At 54.9% G+C, this 14,522-nt stretch overlaps 2 protein-coding genes across 8 annotated transcripts in view; both read left to right on the forward strand.

The window, feature by feature from the left end:
- CD7 (CD7 molecule) overlaps positions 1–14,522 on the forward strand; it is a 203,626-nt gene that overhangs the window by 136,704 nt on the left and 52,400 nt on the right. The window lies entirely within an intron of this gene.
- SEPTIN9 (septin 9) overlaps positions 1–14,522 on the forward strand; it is a 143,599-nt gene that overhangs the window by 95,678 nt on the left and 33,399 nt on the right. Inside the window, exon 1 of one of the 7 annotated variants that reach the window (XM_068209339.1) lies at positions 10,008–10,145. The exons of 5 other annotated variants lie outside the window; for them this stretch is intronic. The gene's annotated coding sequence lies outside the window, so the exon portion shown is untranslated. Of the gene's footprint in view, positions 1–10,007; positions 10,146–12,640; positions 12,889–14,522 lie in introns of those variants that run through there. One more of the 7 variants, XM_068209340.1, reaches the window with a different exon arrangement.

The raw sequence follows: 14,522 nt of genomic DNA on the forward strand, positions 1-14,522 counted from the left end.
GTCAATCTTGCAGGCTCCTAAACTTGAGAAACCCATAGTTTGAAGAGGAAATAAGGATTTGGAAGGCAGACTTTGGAGTGTGGGGAGCAGATGTGGGATGGATTGTGCCTCCTGGTTGACGAGTGTTGGAGGCTGCTGGCGCTGAGGGAGGAGCAGGGGGATTTGGATGCTCCTTGCCTCATGTCCTCTTCCCCTGCTTCCATCTGGTGCAGGCTGGATGGAGAATGGAGAGTACCTTGAAATTGTCCAGATATGTCCTGGGAAAAAGGAGTAGATCTGAGCCCCTTTTCTGATAAAACACAATTGTTTAGACAAACTCTGGCTGAACTTGCTTCCTCCTGCATCCCAGCATGCAGATAAACAGGGTGGAAGTGGGAGGCCAAGTTCACAGGCTGCTGGGGCCCTCCCTGGGGTCGCACTGGCCTCAAGACCCCCTGTCCACCCCTTTTGATGGCCTTGGAGAAGATGAGAGGATGCAGTTGAGTGCTGAGGATGATGCCCTGGCTTTGGGTAGTTCAATGCCCTGAGATGTGATGGGAACCTTGATAAGGCAGCACATCAGGGGTGTGGGTGGTCCTGGGGGCAGCAGGGAATCCATCATGGTCTGGCTGCAGAGGCTGGAGCTCGGCTGGGTGTTGCTCTGTGGGATGCAGGAGGTGAATTTGCTCCAGCCCTGTTCTCTCCAAGCCTGGCAGTGCTGGGTGTAGGGTGGCTGGGCTGATCTGTGCCCCTGAGAGATTCCTGTTTGGGCTGGCAGTGGTAGGGCAGTCAGGATTTGGGTGGGATGTTGCCACTGCAGAGGTGTTGTGGCTCCTGCCGGGGTCTCCAGGAACTGCTTTGTGAAATCAGATGAAATCTGAGATCCTGCCATAACACTGATGTTCCTCCCACCATTCCTCAGGGAAACAGTCCTCCTTGCCCTACTTTGTGTAGTAAATAAAAGTTTATTTACAGCCCAGGAGTGCACGCCCTGAGGTTGGGAGGTGAAGGGTTCCTGCAGGGCCCTGGAGGAGCTCTGGGGTTTCCTTTCTGCTTCGTGGCTTCGGTTCCTGGACAGAAAAGTCTTGGGAAGGAGCAGCCCTGTGAGTGGGAGCTCAGGGGAGCACAGCCCTTTGCTGGCCCTTGGGGCATGGCTTTGTTTCCCGTTCACAGCCCCGTGTCCCTGCGTGCCACCTGGAGAAGAGCTGAGAGGAGATCAGGAGAGCTCACAGGTGACACGTGGGCTGGAGCAGCCAGGGCCAGCGGCAGGAGGTGAGCTGCCATCCATCTGTCCCCATCCTTGGCTGCGGGTGCTGTGGGGACAGGGCCGAGGGGCGTGGGGCTGAGCTCTGCTCACCTGTAGGGTCTGTGGGGTTTCCAGCTCTGCCCTGGCACTGCCCAAAATTCTTCTGCAGGGCTTCGGGGAATGAACATTTGTCTTCTCCTCCACTTGGAGGAGTGAGAAGGGTCTCTTTGGGGTTATTTCAGCCCATGTGTGGGACATATTATTTATGGGGCAAGCAAACCAAAGCCATGATTTGGGCTCCACTGAAAGAGCAAAGCTGGGAAAGCTTCAAATCGTGGCTGCAGAGACAAGGGGGAACATGGCTGTGGCTTTCTGCTGGGGACCAGTGGTGTGTCCCTTGGGAGAGGCACAGAGAACACTGTTTGCAATTTCTGCTTTTCCTTCTCATTTTTCAGACATGCAAGATTAATTGCTCTCTTTTATTGTCCGCAGCAATATTTATTTTGCTGCTCTGCAGCAGCAAGGACTGGATAGGTTTCACAAGCTGAATTTTCCCTGGACAAGCCCCTCCTCTGATTTCACACTCCCAGCTGCCAGGCTCGGTTTTAAAACAGTTTGCACCGAGGCTGAAAATATTTGAAGGGCAGAGCAATGCCTTGCAGGAAATGGCTTAAGCTTCCTGCTCTCAAGATGGTGTGAGTGTTAAAACAGAACTGGAGAAATATTAGACATCCTACATCCGGCCTGGCTGGGGAGGGTGACCCTGGGGTGATGGGATGGAAAGCCTGGACACCCCCTCCCCCTGCTGCTTGTGCCTGGCAGCTTCCGGCAGGACGAGGGGCCCCGAGGGTCCCCCTGACCCCCAGCTATTGTAAATGTAGGTGAACTTGGTGGGAAGAAATGATGATGTTTGACTTTAGTCCAGAAGGCTGAATGATTTCTTTATTATAACTATACTATAATTCATATAGTGGGAAGAAATGATGATGTTTGACTTTAGTCCAGAAGGCTGAATGATTTCTTTATTATAACTATACTATAATACATTAATATACTATTTAAAGGAGATACTAAAACTACATACTTTTTCTAACTACTATATTTCACTAACTGACAACTCATGACCCTCTCTGAAAGTGCAGCCACAGGTGGGTTGGATTGGCCACCAGGCTCAAACAATCCTCACCAGAATCCAATCAAGCAATCACCCCAGGTAAACAATTCTCCCAACACATTCTACATGGGAAAAACAAGGAGCAGAAATAGTTTTCTCTTTTTTTCTTCTATACTCCTCTGTAAAAAAAATCCTAAAAAAAAAAAAAAAAGTACCTACCACACCCATCCCCCTGACTTTATGGGGGAAAAACCGGCAAATTGTTTCCTGCTCCTCGGGGCTTTGCCACGTTTTGGTTTTTTGGGAGATGTGTGGGGCGAAATGTCATCAGAGAAGTTTCCAGCAGAGAATGGGAGCTGGGGAAGCAGCGGCTCTGATGCAATGTTTGTAGCAGTTTATCCACATCTCCCAGGCTGAAGTGAAAGGTGAAAGCCTGGGAGAGCTGCGTCTGAGTTTGCTTGGGGTTGGAGCAGGACCTTCCTCAGTGAAAATCCCTGCTGAGTGATTGTCTCAACCAGAGGCAGCAGAACCCTTCCAGCACGGAGGAGTTCGCACTTGGTGCCGGCTGAGCACCATCTACCTGGCCAGGCAGGGAATAGCAGCTGCTGTGTGTCCAGGACAGACGGACAGGGCTGCGACACACGTGGGAATATGCGAGTGCAGGAGCCTGGGGAAGGGCAGGCACAGATGGGCTCCCGTGGGCAGGGCGGACCTGGTGGCTGTCACATCTTCAGCTCCCCGGGGGTTACTGCCCTGGTATGGAAAGCTCCTCCAAACCCTGCTTTGCTGGCTGGAGCGTGGAGATTTAGGGAATTTTATTCAGAATGTTGTCGGTTGGAGAAAAAAAAAAAAAATCTGAGCCGTGTCTGGGAGTCTGCAGGTGCAGGAGGAATGAGGTGGAGGCTGTGGGCAGAGCAAGAGGAGGAGTATGGTCTGAGCTCACTCACAGCCACTTCCTTCAGCAGTCACTGAGAATCCTAAAATTGCTCATAATGAAGGCAAAATTGCAGCCGTGCTGGGAGCTGAGTCCTTTGGGAGGCGTGTTCCAGCTGCAGGAGCAGCAGCGAAGTGTGTGGGTGCATTTTGGGGCGGGTGCAGCATGAATGGAGCATTCTGCCGTCCTCCCAGGCTTTCCGCCCTGACCCCGTCCATGTGGGATGGTGGCAGCCCTGGCTGCTCTGCGAGAGCACGGACCCAGCGTGGTGAGTCTCATCCTCAGAGGCAGCTCTGGGCCTGGGGAGGTCAGGCTTTGATGCCCAGCTTTCCCCATGGCACAGAACCCCCTCAGCCCTGAGCAGCGCAGCCTTTGGGGCTCGGGGTTTGGCGAGGCACAGCCTGTTTGTTTTCCCAGGTTTTTCCATGGGGTGCATTTCCTGGGAAAGCTTTGGAAGACCTGGGGGAGGGGAAGATGAGGCTGATTTAAATCCCAGAAGCAGTTACAGCTGGCTGAAAGCTGTGTCTGCAGCCTGCAGTACATCAGAGGTGCCCAGTGCTCTTGGGGAGCACTGGGGGAGTGGGAGCCAGTCCTGAGGTTGCCACTGCAGGGTGTGGGGGCAGGAGAGGGGCGCTGGGCTGCACCGGGCAGCACTGGGGCTGCAGGACTGGAGGGGCAGATGCTGGGGCTGTTTGGGAGCCGAAATGCAGTTATTTGCCCTGGAGTCATCCCCACTGGCCTGTGCAGGGACCAGCAGGATGGTTGGACACGGTGTGGGGCAAGGGGATGTGTGCAAAGAGGCTTTGCTACCCCAAAAGGTGCTTGGGTTTAGGGCTGCTTTTATCCTCCCTGCCCCGTCAGCTGGTGAAGGAGATACTCGTGCAGCATCCTTGGATCCACAGGGCTCCAAGTGGGGTGGGGGAACGGGGGGTGGTATTTATGGGGAAAGGGAACATCCTTCCCCAGGAGTGTCCTGGCACCTTTCAGGCAGCCCCAGAATGTGCCAAACAGCTGTGGTGGAGCTGTGGGGCTGCAGTAGGGAGCAGAGCTGCTGTGTGACCCCTGCATGGGGGATTTATTTTTCTTCTCCTGGCTGGCTGACCCTGGGTCTGCCCCTGCCAGCCCTTCCCTGCATGTCACTGCAGGTCAGGGTGTCCCTGTGTGGGACGTGCCCTCCTTCCCATGGCTCCCACAGAGGGACACGGAACCCTGGGGCTGCAGCACTGGGAGAGGCACAGGAAGGTTTGGGAAGAGGTTTGGAAAGGGCTCCTTGAAAGGCTCTGCCCAGGGCAGGGGGCAGTGCTTATCTTGATCAGCCACAGGTCTGCAGGGAAGCCAAAGTTTGGCTTAAATCTTTATTAAAGCCTGTCTTAAATCTGAGATGAATGGGTGATCTGGAGCCCAGGGAGTGAGTTTTAGCCAGTCTCTGTGAGACTGGGGGTCTGCCTTGCCCTGATGTGCTCTGGAGGAGCATGGATTGGGATGGGAAGGGCAGGGACGTAGAGAGGGGATGTGCTGGACCTGCCTGCATCCCTCAAGGGATGGATCCGGCACCCAGTCTTTGCCTCAAAAGCTGATTTTTCCCTGTTGCTCTTAATCTAGAAAATAAGTTTCCACCACAGCCTTTGCTTGAATGGTCCCAAACTCTGGATCTGGGGTCTTGAAGCCCTCAATGTTTTTTCTTCAGGTTAAAAAATGTCACTGATGGTTGACAGATTCCCAAGTGTTCTCGTGGGGTTGTGGGGGACCTGGGCCCCCAAGAATAGGCTGAAGTCAGCAGCACTCTCTGTTCTCGGCTTCAGGAGGGTGTCAGACATGAGAGCTGTACCCTGCAGAGCTGAAAACCTCAAACCTCTTTGTGGCCCGTGACCTTTCAGCGGCAGCGAGTGTCACAGAGTAGAGACTCTGCCTTTATCTCAGATCACAGCTGGGGAGGAAGCTCTGAGCAGAGCTGGGGAGCAGTGGGGCTGCCCTGGTTCCTCTGGGATATGTTTGGGAGGCAGTGGGGCTGCCCTGGCTCCTCTGGGATGTGTTTGGGAGCAGTGGGGCTGCCCTGGCTCCTCTGGTTGGTGTTTGGGAGGCAGTGGGGCTGCCCTGGTTCCTCTGGTTGGTGTTTGGGAGGCAGTGGGGCTGCCCTGGTTCCTCTGGTTGGTGTTTGGGAGGCAGTGGGGCTGCCCTGGCTCCTCTGGTTGGTGTTTGGGAGGCAGTGGGGCTGCCCTGGCTCCTCTGGTTGGTGTTTGGGAGGCAGTGGGGTTGCCCTGGCTCCTCTGGTTGGTGTTTGGGAGGCAGTGGGGCTGCCCTGGCTCCTCTGGTTGGTGTTTGGGAGGCAGTGGGGCTGCCCTGGCTCCTCTGGTTGGTGTTAGGGAGGCAGTGGGGCTGCCCTGGCTCCTCTGGTTGGTGTTTGGGAGGCAGTGGGGCTGCCCTGGCTCCTCTGGTTGGTGTTTGGGAGGCAGTGGGGCTGCCCTGGCTCCTCTGGTTGGTGTTTGGGAGGCAGTGGGGCTGCCCTGGCTCCTCTGGTTGGTGTTTGGGAGGCAGTGGGGCTGCCCTGGCTCCTCTGGTTGGTGTTTGGGAGGCAGTGGGGATGCCCTGGTTTCATGGAGTGATGAGGCTCAGCCTGGGGGTCACTCGGTGCTGGCCAGGCTGAGATGAGGGTTTGGGGAGCTGGTGGGGAGCACCAGTGTCACCCAGCACCCCGTGGCACCCATTGCTGTGGGGCAGCTCGTGCTGCTCCCTCCTGGGCTGCTCGTGGGGGCCCCATGGGATTTGCATCTGGAGCATCCCCCTGACACTTTCTCTAGTCCTGTAGGCAATGGAGGCAAGGCTGGGAGGACCTTTGGTGTCCAGAAGAGCTGCCCTGTGTAAGATCTCCAGGAAGTATGACCTGCTGTAACCCTGTTAGGTTTGTGGGTGCTGTAAAGGTGGGGTTTAAGTGTAACAGAGCCAAACAGGCACAAATGAACCCCCAAAACACGCACCAAGCATGCATAGCAGCTCTGAAATGTTTATTTCCGTCACACCTGAAGCTGAGCTCTGCTTTCTTAGAGGTGGCTGCCCCAGCAACTCCTGTAATGGTTCCTGGTATTCCTTTGAGAGCTGCTGCAGCAGCTTCCAATTCAGGTCTCTCCCTTCCCCAGCAAATGCTTCTGTCACGTGTGTGTGGACACCTGCCCTTGGCCTGAGTGCTGGTCCCGGTCCATGCAATGCCCTGTAGGGTGGATGGTGATGGAGACCTGAGTGCTGAGTGCTTCATCCCCCACTTGGTGTGATTGTGGTGCTGGTCTGCCCCAAAACATCTCTCAAATATTGGTTCTTACATCTATCTATCTATCTATCTATCTATCTATCTATCTATCTATCTATCTATCTATCTATCTATTCCATCCATCCATCCATCCATCCATCCATCCATCCATCCATCCATCCATTTTCTGCCATCTCTTGAGAAGTATTACGGCCTAATTGGAATTAGGTGCCTAAATACCTTGTAGTTTGTATGTCTTGGCTCTCCTTGTGCCTCTGAACCCAGCAGTGCCCCCTCACCCTGCTGCTGGAAGGGCACCAAACCCCAAGATGTGCTCTGCCATGGGGAGTGGGATGATGGGAGCAGCTGGGGTGAGGCAGGAAGAGGCAGGGTGCCCCTCTGAGACCTCCAGGAAATGCTAACACAGCTTCTTTCACCTTGTGGTGGAGCCCATTGCAGGCAGACATCGTGTGACAGCTCAGCACAGCTGATTTGCTGTAGACTCCTGTATTCAGTAGGATGAGGTGTTCCTCCAAAGAGCAGCTCAGGACATCGCAGCTCCAGCTTTGCCACCCCACCTTCCCTATTGCTCTCTCCAACAATTAGGCAGCTTGAATCCATCCAGCCCCTCATTTGAGCTCCTCCTTGAGTTACAGGATGTCCTGTGAGATTACTGAGTGCTTGAATGAGGGGCTTTCTTAGCTTGGCAGAGGCTGAGCAGACCCCAGAGAGCTCCCGTGCTGGGGGAAGAGGCTGTTGCCAAGTCGTAGGAGGAATTCCCACGTTCCTGTTCCTTCCTGCTGGCTGCCAATGCTTGTCCTGTCCACAAAAGCTGATGTATTTGGTAGGATTTAACCTTTGCTCACAGAAGTGAATAATGGAGATGTTTTACTTTTGGTTTCTGGGTGTAAATTCACAACTCAGTGCTGGTTTTGCATGCACAGCACGGACCCATGGTGGGAAAAAACGGAGGAGGAACAGAGAGATGCTTCACTTGGTGAAGTCCTCTGTAGCCATAGCTGGGAGCCTGCAGAGAATTGCCCTTCCCTCCTGCCTTGATGAACCCCAAACCAGGCTTTAGGTGCCAACCAGACCTCACAATTTCAGCAGAAGCACAAAGGCAGCCCTGTGGAAAGCAGAATTTGGGATTTCTCACACCCAGAGTCGCTGCAGGTCCTGCCTGCACAGACAGACAGGCTCCCTCATTTTCCCTCTTGGCAGCAAACATGTCCATGGTGTTTCAGGGAGTAGAAATGCTCTGTTTTGTTGCTTCTTTTCATGCCTACAGAGAAGACACAGCTAGCACTGTTTTCTCTGCCCTGGACCCTCTTTTTTTTCTCAGGTTTGTGTCCTGTAGGACAGCCCTGGTGACACTGCTGCTGCCTTGTCATCAGCAGCACCCAGAGCTGCTGAAATGGGGTGTGAACCACAGCTGGGAACCTCTGTGTGGGGCTGACCTGCTCTGGGGGAGGGGAGAATGACCCAAAGCTCAGCTCCCAAATCTGGGCAAAGAAGAAAAGTGAAAACCAGCAGGTCCAGTCACAGCCTGAACTCATTTTTGGAGGACATCAGCTATGTCCCACACGTGGGATCAACAGGAGGGAACCCTGCACAGAGAAGAGAGGTCTCTGAAATCCCATGGTGAGGGTTTGGGGCATCACACAGTTCTGACATGCTGAAGGTGTTCCAGCAGATCCCCTCCTTACTTGGGCCCCTGTGTTTGCTGGTTGGTGGAGCTCCAGAGGGACTTTGCTGCTCGGTGGTGCTTGGCACAGCCAGGTGCTCCCCATCCTGGAGAAGTGTTGGGTTGTGTCACACTGGACAGGGACAGGCCATGAGGCAAAGCCCCACATCACCCTGCACCCAGCAACCAGAGCCAGAAGCTGCCCTGGTCGAGGTCAGCTGTCCATCAGGGCAGTGTGTGGCCTCCAAAAAGCTGGAATGAATCTCCAGTGCTGCTCCAGAACTTGGTTCTAATTAAAGGGACACCCATGTAGGTGACCCCAGGGCACTCCTCCCCATAGGGGTGGGGAGAAGCTGCTGATGGATTTGCTTAGGAGTGGGCTTGCAGTGGGACCCTGGGAAGCAGCATGGAGAGGTCCAACCTTACCAGTATTTGCTGTACCTGAGCCAGCAATTCCTTCCTGGAGCTAAAGTTCTGTGAGATCAGCAGAAGCAGGGGTAAAACTGAAATGTTTTTTGCTGTGAGCATGTGGAAATCAGACCTACAGTTGGATGGGAATTGGAGTAATTGCCCCCAGAAAGACAAGGTGCTGATTATAAGCACAGCCCGTGGCATTGCAGCTGGCCCAGGGGTTATGACCAGTGCCATAACCCCACAGAATTCTCTTCTCTTGCCTATCTCTGTAAATCTCTGCTCTCCCATCAGTGCCTGCCCTCAGCACTCCCTGAAAATTGCCCAAAAATTCCATCTTGGTGCAATTTAGGATACGCTCCGGCCTGCCCCGATCACATCTGGTATCTGTGTTTTGGGTGATATTAATCACAGCGTGAACACAGCCAAGTGCTAAACAGCAGAGCCCTCCCACCTCCCCCCTGCAAACGAGAGTTGTTTCCATGCTCCAGCAATAAAATGAACCCAGCATTCCCGGGCAGGCGGTGATCTGGCAGGAACAACTGCTGTGTGGGATGGAGGGATGAGGAACGCTCTGAAACGGGCCAAGAAACCATGTGCTCCTAGGACTTTTTGAAATCCCTGCGGTGCTTGAAGCTATTTTCTAGTCTTCCTCGTTTTCTGGATCCGTGGCTGTTCCTGCTGCATCTGCAACTGCTCCCTCTGCCCCGGAATTTTGTTGGTTTGGGTGTAAATGCTGCTCCCTGTTTCCAGGAAGGTAAACACCCCTCCCTCGCCCTGCTTTGCCGTGCAGATACCAAAATGCTTCACCAAGCAGGGGTAGATGTTGTTTTTCTTTTGCAGATGGGGGCCAGGAGTTGCAGAGGCTGCTGAGAAACCCATGGGAATCTGCTCACTTGGAGGGTGCTTGTGGTTTTGCTTCAGGACACTTAGTGGCTTCCTTTAGTGTTGGACAATGAGCAGGCAGGACTGGCACAAGGGATATTTTTGCTCCCCTTTTCCTGGGGTGACCACACAGCAGACAGTGGGCAAAACCCCACCAGACCACGCTGGTTGTTTTGCCCCCAAAGGAGAGCCTGGCCCAGATTTGCCCCCGAGTTCCCCAGTTTGTGGCTGATTAAAAAAAAAAAAAAAGGACAAAAAGAAAAAAATGCAGAAAAAAAAAAATCAAAACTGTGTTTTCAGCACAGTTGGCGGCTCAACCACTGAGGTTGCTGTGCTTTCAAGGGAGGCAGCCCCAGCACTGGTGCCTGGGAGGAATGGGGGGGCGAGAACTCTTGTGTGGTGCCTTTGATGTTGGAGGCTTTTACCCGCGTTACCCGGGGAGAAACTCGAGTGCTTTTCATGTCTGGTGGTGAGGGAGGCAGAGAGCCAGGAGGGATCTGCTTTGTGAGACCTTTTTGAAGGGAATTGAGGAAAGTTTTCAGAAGTTGGGGGCAGGCTCTTTGGGGCAGCAGCTGAAATAGGTGCTGAAGCATCCTTGGCTCTCGCGGGCGCCGGGCAGCGTGCACCGTCCTCATCATCATCCTTGGCTGAGTAAGTCTCTGCTTGAGCTCTGCCCAGCCTCAGGGAGGAAAAACCTGTGGCAAGGGCTGTGCTGGGGACTCCATACTGGGGAAGTGGGGATCTGTGGGGTGGGGAAGCCGAGCGTGGCTGTGCAATGAGTGCGTGGGGTTTGAAGGGTAAGGAGGGGGGAAGCAGCAGTGGCTTAGCAGGGGGGAAATACCAGGGCTGTGATGCAGGCATTGTCACAGGGGAATGCCTGTCAGGGCCTGTGCTGAGGGAGGTGGCTCTGCCACTGCTCAGGCTCCCTGTGGGATGGGATGTGCTGGGCTGAGCCACTGCACCCCCTGTGCAGGCAGAGAGTGGGACAGGGGAGTCACAGAGGGTGGCATCAGGTCCTGGAGGTGACACGGGGTGGCAGCAACCCTGACATGATCCAGGAGGTGGGGGCTCCCTGGGGTGCCAGCTGCCAGCAGAAGGGGACCCTGATGCAGAGGGGCCATGCTCACCCAGCTCCTGCAGCCCTGTGGTGAGAAGCAGCCCTGGCTGCTGGCAGTGCCAGGGAAGGGGAAGGTGCTGCCTGTGGTGGGGTCCCTGCTGAGTTTGGGAGCCCTGCCCCAGCTGGAGGGACCACGTGTGGTTTGCATCTGTGCAGGTAATACAAATAAGTTTCTAGAAAATAAGTTTCCACCACAGCCTTTGCTTGAATGGTCCCAAACTCTGGATCTGGGGTCTTGAAGCCCTCAATGTTTTTTCTTCAGGTTAAAACATGTCACTGATGGTTGATAGATTCCCAAGTGTTCTCGTGGGGTTGTGGGGGGACCTGGGCCCCCAAGAATAGGCTGAAGTCAGCAGCACTCTCTGTTCTCGGCTTCAGGAGGGTGTCAGACATGAGAGCTGTACCCTGCAGAGCTGAAAACCTCAAACCCCTTTGTGGCCCGTGACCTTTCAGTGGCAGCGAGTGTCACAGAGCAGAGGCTCTGCCTTTCCCAGGTGGTTAGGGGCTGCCACAGCCTCCCCAGCCTGGCAGATGTGTGGCTGCCCTGGCTCTGCGGGCTGCTGGAGCTGCTCTCACATTGCTGTGACATGGAGGGGAGCGGGTCTGGTGATGTAAGGGAGGTCCAGCACCCAGGGCAGCCTCACTCCTCGGTTTCTGCTCTGCAAGTTGGCTGTGAACTGATGTGGAAAAGGAACTTCCTGATGTTTGGTGGCCCCTTGTCCTGATGAACGGTGGGGAAAGCCCACCTCCTGAGCATCCCTGTCTGCTCTGGTGGGTGCAGGGCTCCTGTGCCCAGCCCTTTTCCGTGGCTCTCAGTGCCTGTGTGGGAAGTGCTCCCCAAAACCAGCCTCCTGCTCCCCCCTTCTCTTGCCCATCCTGCCCCATCACTTGCAGCAGCCCCCTGAGCTGCAGCCTGTGCCTAGGTCACACTGTGGGGTGCACTGGCATCACCCAGAGCCCTGGGGACACCCCAGCCCCCACAAAGAGGGCAGGGGTGTGGAGATGCCACATGGGTGGGGACACTCTTAGGGTGGGGATGCCACAAGGTTGGAGATGCCAAAGGGATGATGACACTCCAGGGACGTGGATGCCATGGGGATGGGGACAGCGCAGGGAAAGGGGCACGTGGGGGTGTCATTGGAATGTGGACACCACAGGGCTGGGGACAGGGCTCAGGGGGGTGGCCGGCTGCCTGCCAGGGGAGAGCTGGTCCCTTCCCGGGAGGAATGTTCGCTGTGCTGCATGGGATGGCCCCGAGAGCGGGGCTCGCCTCCCCCGTCCCAGGAGCGTCCCCCGCGGATTTCTCTTCAATCGGCTCCCTTGAACCAGCCCCGGCCCCCGCGGGGGCTGTGGCCCCGGTGAGTACGGGAGAACGGAGCTGGGGGTCCCTGCAGTGGGGTTCGGTTCAGCTCCGGTCCCACTGCATCCCTGCTCTTTGTTCTGTGCTGTGTCGCAGCCCTGGAGCTCTGCAAACCGGCCCAGCTCTGAGCCTCATTTTTTTTTTTTTTCCTTTTTCTTTTTTTTTTTATATAATTTGAATGGCCCCTCTGCATCCTTGTATCGCTGCTCCTGACTGTTTGCCCAGTGGCTGTGACACGGATGTTTAGATGACGCTGTGGGACCACCTGGACTTGCCAAGCACAGGGGTTTTCCCTCTTGCCTTTGCCTGGCAGAGGTGGGGGTGCTGGGCATGGCAGCCCGGGCTGTGTGAGTGTGAACCCCCAGGAATTGCTCTTTCCCTCTGTATCCCAGTTTCTCCTCTCTGTGTCCCAATGTCTCCCTGTCAAACAGGCCTTGGAAGCAGCTGGGGCTGCAGGAAAGGCTTCACGCCAGAGGATTTCAGGCTAGGCTTTTTATATCCATCCCAGTGTGACCACACTTCATTTAGGGAAGGAGCATCCGGGATGGATCTGGGCTGACGTATTCAGGACTGAGACTATCTCGGCTCTGCCAGAGCAGATCTGGGCCAGGGGAGCAGCTGGGATCCAACGGGGCCGGTACTGCTGCCCTGTGCTGTGACTCCCAGCACACACCGAGCTGTTTATATCGCAGTTCTGGGCGATTTCATCGGTGTTGTGTCCGCCCTTCTGTAAATAGCAGGTCATTCCATCTCCCCCTAAACCCTGCTTTGGAACCACGGGTATCCAGCCATCCGCGAGCTGAGCAGCCTTGTGCTCTGCACAGCACCCTGGGCTTGCTGCTGCTGCTGCTTCCCAGGGTCAGCCTACAGGAACACACAGAGCAGAGGAGTACAGGAACAGCCTCCCATAGCACCAGGCAAGTTTTGGGTTAAAGTTGCTGAATTTTATTGAATTCCTGCTGCTGTGGATGGTGGGTGCGGTGGAGGGAGCAGACTGGTGGAGCAGCTCTGGGGTGGGAGGGGATTTTGTACTGCTGTTGGACATGTGCTGGCTGAGAGCCCTGGGTTTCCTGGTGCTAATTAATGACTGTTGGTTGGTGGACTAAATTCCCCTGGGACATAGGTGAACCAGGCAATGGGACATTTGTGTGCACACGCAACACTGGGCTGAGCTTTGATTTTGAGACAAGGTAAAAAGGAAAAAAAGCAAGAATTGTGATTATGTTTGAACCTCTAAGTACTGCTGCCTTGTCCAGGTGTGATACCAGATTGTAGGATACAATCGAGGAGGAGTACAGCTGTCCAGGGTGTGTGCCCTTCTGTAAGGGCATCCTGAGTGCAGATAAGGACATGTCACAACAGACAAAATAAATTTGGACCACACGGAGGACTGCGCTAGCCCTGGGAGCTCTGACCTGTCCCATGCTGTTGTAGTTCCCATCCATGATTTCCCATGTTGAGATCAAAATGCCTGTGTGGCTGTGGGGCTTGTGGGTAGCTCTATGGTGGGGTTTGAATGTGTTTGACCCCAGAGCCCCTCAGCACGTACCCTCTTACCTGCATGTGCTGGCCATAGCTCAAGGTATGCACATGTGGCACGGTCTAATGGCTTGGTGGCCAATAACCCGGCAGCAGCGCTTCCTGGACGCCTCTCCGTGGGGAATCCAGACTTCCCTTCCCTGAGCACGGTGGAATTTTTATAGCCTGTGGTTTAAATGCTGTGATTTCCGTATGGCCCCGATGCCGCATGCGGCCCTGTCAGAGCTGTGCTGGGGCTGGGTGAAACACAGGCTGGAGCTGCTGCTCCTTGGGTAACGTGTCTGAGCTTTGCTCTAGTACAGGGGAAAGGCTGGGCTGGGAAAGGGAAGGCTGGCTCTCCTGGGCTTGAGCCTGTTGTGATCTTATGGCTGAATTCAACTGGAATTTATTTCATTTATCCCCAAAATTTGTCAGGCTTTGTGGAGTAGAGTACAGCAAAGCAACCTCATTATTTAAAAAATAATCCCCAGAATGGGAGTGAAAGAGTTAATCTTGCAAGTACAGCTCAGTGGCATCCTGGAAGTGACTGTCCAAAAATCAGGAGGGGAGTGGGCATGTAGCATTTCAAGATAACAGGGTAGAGGGGCCAGGCTGGCAAACCCCACTTGCCACGGGGACACAGCTGTGACTCGGGCAGGGACGTGGCACTGTGGGATGTGTGCCCGGCTGGCAGCTGGGAGGCGAAGGCAGAGAGAGTTCGTGCACATCTAGAGGGTGTGAGCACTGTCTGCCTCCCAGCTTTGTTCCCTGGGGTCCCTGTCCTCATGGGGACATGAGGCAGAGTTCTGCCATTAACGCTCTGAAAATCTCTGCTGGCTCATCCTTATCATCCCCAAAATGCCAGGCAGTGCTGAGGTGCTCACAGGTTCCTCACTGTGATCTCTAGCAGCTGGTGGGAAACCAGCAGTGGTGCTTTCTCCAGCCCCTGATAAACCCCCTGAAAACCACTGCTCAGGTCTGGCTGCTCTAGGGAAGCTTTGGGGCCATCAGATTTTCCAGGCTGAGACATCCA

This window comes from Anomalospiza imberbis, chromosome 19 (genome assembly GCF_031753505.1).
Source record: "Anomalospiza imberbis isolate Cuckoo-Finch-1a 21T00152 chromosome 19, ASM3175350v1, whole genome shotgun sequence".
NCBI lineage: Eukaryota > Metazoa > Chordata > Aves > Passeriformes > Viduidae > Anomalospiza > Anomalospiza imberbis.